Consider the following 10105-nt stretch of genomic DNA (forward strand, 5'->3'; position numbering starts at 1 on the left):
CTACCTGTGCTGCTAGAACATGTGCCTTTACAAGTACGACACAACATGTGGTTCATGCGCGATGGAGCTCCTGCACATTTCAGTCGAAGTGTTCGTACGCTTCTCAACAACAGATTCGGTGACCGATGGATTGGTAGAGGCGGACCAATTCTCCTGACCTCAACCCTCTTGACTTTCATTTATGGGGGCATTTGAAAGCTCTTGTCTACGCAACCTCGGTACCAAATGTAGAGACTCTTCGTGCTCGTATTGTGGACGGCTGTGATACAATACGCCATTCTCCAGGGCTGCATCATCGCATCAGGGATTCCTTGCGACGGAGGGTGGATGCATGTATCCTCGCTAACGGAGGACATTTTGAACATTTCCTGTAACAAAGTGTTTGAAGTCACGCTGGTACGTTCTGTTGCTGTGTGTTTCCATTCCATGATTAATGTGATTTGAAGAGAAGTAATAAAATGAGCTCTAACATGGAAAGTAAGCGTTTCCGGACAAATGTCCACATAACATATTTTCTTTATTTGTGTGTGAGGAATGTTTCCTGAAAGTTTGGCCGTACCTTTTTGTAACACCCTGTATAATGCTTTCATTCCGTATTACATGTCTTTTAGTGGTATAATGACTGGAGAAAATAAAGCATCCGAGGATAGAAACATGTTCCTTTCTGGGCGAAGGGATTACGGTTTTGTCGCGTACAGTGCTCGCGAGCTATGTGGTATTCACAGAGATGGGGGAAATCGATACGTAGCGCGTGTGCGTGCTCAAACGGCGTAACGCCAGAGATGAAAGGCCTAAATTCGCAGACGCGCTGGCCATCGCTTATCCGCAGTCTGCGAGGCGGAAATATGCCACTGTGCATGTACGCCGTTCTTCCACATCAACATTTCTCGGAACGGAGGTTTGTGGATTACAGATCTGTGTCTGCAGTGCACGGGGCAGAGCAATGCCACGTTTACTTTGTATCTGCTAAGACCTCAGATCGCGTTTGTGATTTCGTGGTGCCGAGGGATTAACGAGAGGGCAGATAGGCAAAATGCGACCCGCAATTCCTTTTTGTTATACTTATAAAACAGCAAACCAACAACACGGAGGACTGTTTATGTATTCTGGTATGGATATATCGAAAATGCACTTGCCATCGGATATTAAGGAACGAAACAAAACCAGAATGCAGTTGGAAATACTAAAACGCTGCACGCTATTTACTAACGGTTGAACGAACACTGCGAATTGAAAACAATAAATGCAAATAACATTTTTACTGAATAGTCCGCCTTACGAGCCTGACCTCCGTAAAAGGCTAACAAAATCAGAGACTAAAAATTTTATAATTTAAAATTAATAAATTAGATCTACCATGTTAGAACTGCACAAATCACACGATGATACTGCTCACTGTTAATGAGCTTGTGAGCCTTCTCGATTGGTAACTAGGTCGATGGTCGTTTCGGAAGAACGGTGACGATCATGGTTCAAATGGCTCTGAGCACTATGGGACTTAACTGCTGAGGTCATCAGTCCCCTAGAACTTAGAACTACTTAAACCTAACTAACCTAAGGACATCACACGCATCCATGCCCTAGGCAGGATTTGAACCTGCGACCGTAGCGGTCGCGCGGTTCCAGACTGTAGCGCCTAGAACCGCTCGGCCACTCCGGCCGGCTGACGATCATGTTGCTGTTGTTGTTGGCTAACCTTCTCACCGGTGTGCAATCTTCCTGACGACGTCTTGGGGGAGGTGGTTAGCTTGTTGCGACACTCAGCGAGCTGTCGGCTGTCATTATATGGGACATACCGTGAGACCGCCTGCTGAATGCATGTAAGTGATAGTCGGTACACAACAAGTTGGCATCTTGGAACGAGGCAGAACTTCACAGTAAAATGATATGAGCGTTTGGCATCGTTGGCCGGGAGGCCCCTATTCAGGGAAGTTTGGTCGCCAAGTGGAAGTCTCGTATTTCATTCTACGCCATACTGGGCGACTTGTGCTCCGGTGATGAGGATAAAATGATGATGAGAACAACACAACATCCAGTTCCCGAGCGGAGAAAATCTCCAACCCAGCCGGGAATCGAACCCTGGCCCACTTGCATGGGAGGCGAGCACGTTACCACCCAGCTAAGCAGGCGGACAACTTCGCGTTAAGAATCGTCTAGTGGCTGGCACTGATACAGACGGGATACATAAAGTAACATAACGTATTAAGAACTCGGTGGAAAAGAATGAAAGTGCGGGACCGAATTGCCAGAGATCTCCCCATCGCTCAAAGAAAGCTGGAAGTCACTTGGAGTGAGGTCAGCGTGACTATAGCACCAGATGTGACTGGCCTCGCAACACGAAGCAGGCGAACGAGCGGGAAAAGACAGTATGTGTCAAAAATGAGTAGTTACTGTTCACTGTGGTGGTATTCTTCCACACAACATTTGAATGACTCCACACGGCGAAGAATCATCGTGAAAATGAGAGAAGGACCGAGCTTGACGAGTGTAGCCCAGATGTTTGGTATTGCTCACAGCACTGTGTCACGTGCATGGGTAGCATTCCAAACCACAGGCAATGCTTTTCCGAATATGAGAAGTGGTCGACCACTGTCAACTACAGCAGCAGATGACTGCTAATCTTTGCAGTAGGCGAAAAAGGGACCCACGTCAAAAAGCAGGAGCAATTGCAATCACATTTGACAGGACTGCAAGACTAAGAAATCTTACGCTTCATAGTGCCACGACAGTTGGATGGGTGTGGTCTGTTTATTCGACGACCAATACGCACATCGGCGGCACACTTTGAGATGGTACCAAGAGCAAAGGGACTGGACTAACGAGGAGTGATGAAATTACAATGAAATCCAGACCTTTAGCTGCTTACAGGCGTTGATCAACATCAACGGGTATAGTTAAAAATGTGTTTCCCGACCGGGACTCGAACCCGGGATTTCCTGCTTACACGGCAGAGGCTCTATTTTTTTATTATTATCTTCATTTTGTTCAGTATAGTTCGTTGCGTTTGCTCTGTGCGGACGTCACATAGCATCCGTTGATCGTTGATTCCTTTACTCAGTTTTTTTATTACAGAGGACAATCGGCCCTCTGACCGAACACGCTGAGCTACCCTGCCGGCCTATCCAAGTGAGCCACAGAGGACATAGAGGATAATGCGACTGCAGGGACTTATCTCTGGCACGCTCCCCGTGAGACCCACACTTCCAACTTACTGTCCACACGCTACATTTGTAGTGCCCCTGTCAGCTATACTAATTACTCGCGGCAGTCAATCTACCGATTCCCGTAAGAGTTCAGGCAATGTGAGTGCATCCACTGTGAAGAAGATCATTGCCCGCTAAGCCTTATCTATATGAAGACGGTATCTGTTCTTTCGGACATACCATCTTCATATATCATAGCGAGGGGTGAGGTCGCATGCTCATCTCGGAGCATTCAATTGGAGTAGTGATTCTGGATGTATCCTCATATGGCGAGAGGTGGGAGCACGTAATGCTCTCAGGATCAGTATCGAAGATGATCATTTTGGTGTTCCAAATGTTATGGCGTGGGGAGGCATAATTTTGCATGGGCGCACTGACCTCCATTCTCTGGAAACGGTACGTTCGCCAGTCACCGTTATTGTGACGTTGTACCTTCCCCATGTGTGTCTTTTCAGGGGTGGAATCGGGCCTGACGTCGTCTTTATGGATAACAACGAGCGACCGCATCAAACAGCGCAGGTGGGGAAGCTCTTGAAACGAGAATATTTTCGGCGAATGTACAAGCCTGCCTATTTCTCCCATCCCATCGAGCAGGTGTGGGATGTATTGACGAGACATGTCAGTGTGCACCAACGACCAACTAGCAGTTGTCCATCTTGTTGGTGCAGAATTCCTTATCAACCTTTTTGCCAGCATGGGAGGACGTTTTAGAGCACTCATTTTGTAGTTCGTGTTGGCCACGAACCCTATTAATAGCCAAGTCCCGCATTTTGTCATGTCCAGGAGACCGTCATCAATTGTAGTGACTTCAGTGTAATTATTTTCTTTGAGTAAAAGTGTCGTTTTTGTCGCCTTATTTTCGTATTTCTTTTAGATATCTTCTGCACTGTACTGTAATGCACCGTAGCAGTACTTTCTATGTATGGTCCAAGTTTCATCGAGCTATATTTCTTCGCAATGGCACATCATGAGAAAGTAACTTTCGTCCTTAAGTTTTGCACACCAGCGTATATTGTCAGCCAATGATAAGATCTGAAGATAAAATCACAGCACTCTAGAAGCTCAAGAGAGAGGAGACCTGGATCGAAACCGACTTGCTGGAGAGTGGAGAGGCCCTTCCACACTGATAGAGTGATCATTGAGACTTCGTCATAATTCTTTCAAGAGACTTCATTTGAAGACTTGATAGAGAGGACTTGGTCTGTACTGGCCCCTGGTGCTGAGCGGATCCAGTGAGGCTTTCAGACAACTTCGTGTTGTTCTGAGTTGCATTCCAGCCAGTGGTTGATTTCATTCCAGTCTACATCTACCTCTACATCTTCATCACATCTACATGGATACTCTGCAAGTGCGTAGCAGAGGGTTTTATCGAACCACCCGCACAATTATTCGCTATTATTCCACTTTCGAGCAGCGCGCGGAAATAACGAACTCCTATATCTTTCCGTGAGAGCTCTAATTCTCCTTATTTTATTATGATGATCGTGTCTCCCTATGTAGGTCGGCGTCAACAAAATATTTTCTCCTTCGGAGGAGAAAGATGGTGACTGAAATTTCGTGAGAACTTCCCGCTGCAACGAGAAACGCCTTTGTTTTAATGATGTCCACTATATCCCCTATTTCTCGACAATACAAAACGTGCTGCTCTTCTTTGAACTTGCTCTATGTACTCCGTTAATCCTATCCGGTAACTATTCCACACTGCACAGACGTACTCCAAGAGAGGACGGACAAACGTAGTGTAGACAGTCTCATTACGTCTTATAAGTGTTCTGCCAATAAATCGCAGTCTTTGGTTCGTCTTCCGCACAACATTTTCTATGTGTGTTTCTAATTTAAGTTGTTCGTAATTGTAATTGCTAGGAATTTGGTTGAACTTATGGCCTTTAGATTTAATTGATTTATCGTGTAACTGGAGTTTAATGGATTCCTTTTAGCATTGATGTGGATGACCTCACACTTTTCATTATTTAGGGCCAACTGCCAATTTTCGCATCATACAGATGTATTTTATTAATTATTTTTGCAATTTGTTTTGATCTTCTGATGACTTTACTAGACAATAAACGACAGCATCATCTGCAAACAGCCTAAGACGGCTGCTCAGATTGACTCCTATATCGTTTTTATAAACAAGGAACGGCAGAAGGCCTATAAAACTACCTTGGTGAACGCCAGAAATCACTTCTGTTTTACTCGATGACTTTCCGTCAGTTACTACGGACTGTGACCTCTCTGAAAGGAAACCACGAATCCAGTCGCATAACTGAGACGAAATTCCATAACCACGCAATATAATTACAAGCTGCTTGTGAGGTACAATGCCAAAAGCCGTTTGGAAATACAGAAATACGGAATCAATTTCAAGTCCCTTGTCAATAGCACGCAATCCTTCGTGTGAGTAAAAAGCTAGTTATGTTGCACAAGAACGATGTTTTCGAAATCCGTGTTGACTGTGTGTCAATAGACCGTTCTCTTCGAGATAATTCATGGAGGCCGGCCGGGGTGGCCGAGCGGTTCTAGGCGCTACAGTCTGGAACCGCGCGACCGCTACGGTCGCAGGTTCGAATCCTGCCTCGGGCATGGGTGTGTGTGATGTCCTTAGGTTAGTTAGGTTTAAGTAGTTCTAAGTTCTAGGAGACTGATGACCTTAGAAGTTAAGTCCCATAGTGCTCAGAGCCATTTGAACATTTAATTCATGGTGTTCGAACACAACATACGTTCCAAAATCCTGCTGCATATCGACGTTAATGATATAGGCTTGTAATTTAATGAATTACTCCTATTGCCTTTCCAGAATATTGGTGTGACCTGTGCAGCTTTCGAATCTTTGGGTACAGATCTTTCGTCTAGCGAACGGAGCTATAGCATCAGCATACTCTGAAAGGAACGTAATTGGTATACAGTCTGGCCCGGAAGACTTGCTTTTATTAAGTGATTTAAGTTGCTTCACTACTCCGAGGATATCTGCTTCTAAGTTACTCGTGTTGGCAGCTGTTATTGATTCGAATTGTGGCATTCATCTTCTTTGGTGAAGAAATTTCGGAAGGCTGTGTTTAGTAACTCTCCTTTAGCAGCACTGTCATCGATAGTAATTCAATTGTGGTCTTGCAGAGAAGGCATTGATTGTGTCTTGCCGCTAGCAAGTCTTACATACGACCAGAATCTCTTTGGATTATTCTCATGAGCATTTGGCTTTTTTTCTTTTTCTGTAGCCATTCTGTGCCTCATCTTGTACTGATTTTGCAGTCTGATTACGATACTGATCGCGTTTTGACTCTGTTGCCAATGGATCATTTTCATGACCACTGTCATCCGATTAAAATCCGATTCCTTGGGTACCGCCTCTATAATCCAGCCACATGCAAAACTTAGGAGAGCAGACTCCTCGTGATGCTGCTATATGATTGGTGAACGTGCCAGCCGTGTAGTCTTTGCCAGTAGACAGCGGCGCTAATACTCTCGACTCACACAAAGACAGCTGTCCGTCAGCCACCAGAAACTGTCCACTCGCAGAGATGAAGGACTAGACAGCAGCCCAAGACATACGCCGCTGTAATTCGACGCACGCTGACAGCCTACTCTGCTCTGCCAAAGGTTGATTCAAGACTATGGTGGGATATAACTGACAAGCCAGTTCCCTTGAGAATCCAATTGTACCCGACCTGCCGAGTCCAAGCACCTTAAGACAGTGTATTTTTGTTGTTTTAATAATCTAAGCAATACACACTCCATCGATCAGGAGAAGTAAACTTCACTCAAAGAGAAGACTACACAGGATACATGGTAACTGAGCTCTAGTGATGACACCTAGTGTACGACAGAAACTATGTTTCAACTCTTTCATAGACATACAATAAAATAAAATCCGTAGCTGTATACTGCTTAATTCACTGCAGAGGAATACATGATAGTGCATTCCAGAATTACGAAAAATAACCGTGAAAATGAATGCTGGCATCTGACTTTCTTAGCGGAAATCATTCCACAACCGCTCTGAAATTCGATACATGATGTACATCACAGAATTGTCGTGACTTTCGAGTTTCAACTTTGACTACTTTTGTAAGCAAAATCTTCCTCATTCTTAGGGGCCCAGAATACACTGACAACAATTTGCGAAATATAGCCTTCTGTTTGACAGCCTGTGGGACTTTAAGGACCAACCCTAAACTTGTTAATGTTTGCTTTCTCATTTACCTGTTTCTTTCTCTTTCCGCCTCTCTCAGTGTGGTCGAGTGCTAGTGCTGTAGCTTCTGAATGTAGCACGGTGTTTTTAATAGAAAAAATCTAAGAGTTCCCTTATACTGTCCGTAGTTGGTTTATTTTTAAGACCCGTGACTCATGGCAGTGAAAAAATACTGCGTAACTCGTTCATAACTTCCTCCAAATCCGACAGGAACACATCCCATCAAGCATGCTGTTTCGAGCAATACAGGCGAAATAGTTTTCCAAATTCCTTCACCAATCTCTTGGCAGAATTTAAAGATGAGTGATAGACTGAGATAGCCCGCCCAGCTAGCCGCCCTGTCAAATGCGCTGCTTCCCGAGCGGGAAGGCGTACCGGTCCCCCGGCACGAATCCGCCCGGCGGATTAATGTCGAGGTCCGGTGTGCCGGCCAGCCTGTGAACGGTTTTTAGGCGGTTTTCCTTCTACGTCGGTGAATGCGGGCCGGTTCCCCTTATTCCGTCTCAGTTACATAGTGTAGACGATTGCTGCGCAAACACCGTCTCACCGTCTCCACGTACACGTGCACCATAATTACTCTACCATGCAACATTTGGGGTGTATGAGACGTTCCCCTGGAGTGGGGGCGGGGGGGAGGAGAGTCCGCTGAGCACTGAGGGTCGAATCGCACAGTAACCCTGGGTTCGGTGTGGGGCGCCGGTGGGGTGGGTGGACTGCTGTGGCGTGTTGTGCGGTTGTGAACCACTGAGAGCTACGGCGGGACGAAGCTTCTCCGTCGTTTCTAGGTCCCTGGTTTAATACAATACAATACAGTAGGCTGAAATGAAGGTGGGCTGAATCCGGTGTCACTCCAAGATTTAAACCCACTGACAGGACCGAAGCTGTGATTCATTGTCTGAAATAATTTTGTTCATGTGATCAATATCCGTTGAAAATTGTTTCAGACGCACATATTTCAACGATGTTCCGGTGGCCTTCCTTAATGGAATGATGGAAACATAGTTATAGGTCAGTCTAACGACGACAAGAACGAAGCAGAAACTCTGCTTTTTACGAAGAAGAGGTCCGAAACGATCAGTTGCCGCTAACTCATGTAGCTTAATGGGAATAATTGCAAACAACTACCTCTGGTTTGAGATGATGGGTGACTTTGCTTTGTGGTTCGCTTTTCAAACTGAGACCACATTTCTGATGTGTCTCTCTGTACCCTTGAAGTGAGAGGTGGGATGGAGTTTATAGAAACACTTCTTGGGCACAATGTGAGCATAGCTCAGATGAGTTTACCACAATAATTTGTTCACCAGTTCATCAGGAATACTTAGTAACAACAAGGACTTGTCGGGATTATGCTGCCAAAACACAACGTTTTTCCTTACCAAATAATACTATCAGATGCCAATCTGAAATCTGCCCTTAAAGTTTGTTTTGATGTCAAGGAGAAGATGGTCCTTGTCTTGTTACCTGTCAATTTACTTTAATGAGGTAGGTACATAGTTTTCGAACACTATTTTCTTCATGCTAAATAAACTGAAATAATTAATTTCTATGGAGTCATTTTTGTGTCTTACTCTCTATGTACATGATTGCTTTCCTTGTTAAAAGATGAATGTCAAATTGCAATACAAATACCTTACGCTGAGTTGACAAAAGTCGTGGGATGCCCCTAATACCGTGTAGGGCCTCCTCTTGCCCGGCGGAGTGCCTCAACTAGATGTGAAATAGAGTCAACAAGTCGTTGGAAGTCCCATGCAGAAATATTGAGCCATGCTATCGACATAGCTGTCCATAATTGCGAAAGTGTTGCCGGTGCAGGATTTTAGCTCGAACTGACCTCTCGATTATGTCCCATAAATATTCGATAGGATTCCTGTAGGGCGGTCTGGGTGGCCAAATCATTCGCTCGAATGGTCCAGGATGTTCTTCAACAGTGTAATAATGCTGTATTGCTCGAGTGCTTGGCGCAAGGCTTTCAATTGGACACTAGTTCGGCGACTTGCGTGTCCATGGGTCAACGGCACCCCGTTTTCCCAGGCGGTTACTCATCCTAGTACTAACCAGGCCCGCCCTTGCATAACTTCGGTGATCGGACGAGAACCTGTGTATCCAATGTGGGAAGGCCGTTGCTACGTCATAGCTAAAAGATAACCTTCGCACCAGTTGTAAATTCCCGATTCATGGTGGTTATCTCTAGATGTCTTCCTGGAGCAGTTATCTTGCCCGTTCGTTCATTACAAATCGTGAGTCGAATGGAAATGACGGTAAAACAATAATGAAATGCGTTTAGGGTTCTCTGATGCAACAGGTGCAATTCAGTTACAACACGGCAGCGTGATTTTCATCGAGACTGCGGCACCTGCATTCGATGTTGATACCTGTAGTTCGATACACTTGTCGTTCATGTAAGCGGAAATCCACACGTTGCACCCTTCTGCACGTTTAAGACGTAGAGCGCATTCAACAGCTTTTTCTCATGTAGTCCGCTGAAGTCTACTTATCATACCAGTCGAGAACTAGCCATTCCTCATATCTCTGTATGGTGTGTTTTGCGATAGCGTATGTTGTTCAAACCCTGCAAGATTCAGTTCCTACAAGCCCTTCATGATGATGATAAACAAAAACGTGTACATTGTGGACCTATTCTGAGCGTATGGTTGGAAGACAACAATTTCTTTTCTCGTTTAGTGTTGAGTGATGAGACTACATTCCATCTAAG

At 45.0% G+C, this 10105-nt stretch overlaps 1 pseudogene; it reads right to left on the reverse strand.

Moving 5' to 3' along the window:
- Positions 1-9398: 9398 nt before the first annotated feature.
- LOC126250118 (5S ribosomal RNA) lies at positions 9399-9517 on the reverse strand (annotated as a pseudogene).
- Between the last annotated feature and the right edge of the window lie 588 nt (positions 9518-10105).

Source organism: Schistocerca nitens, chromosome 3 (assembly GCF_023898315.1).
Source record: "Schistocerca nitens isolate TAMUIC-IGC-003100 chromosome 3, iqSchNite1.1, whole genome shotgun sequence".
Classification (NCBI taxonomy): domain Eukaryota; kingdom Metazoa; phylum Arthropoda; class Insecta; order Orthoptera; family Acrididae; genus Schistocerca; species Schistocerca nitens.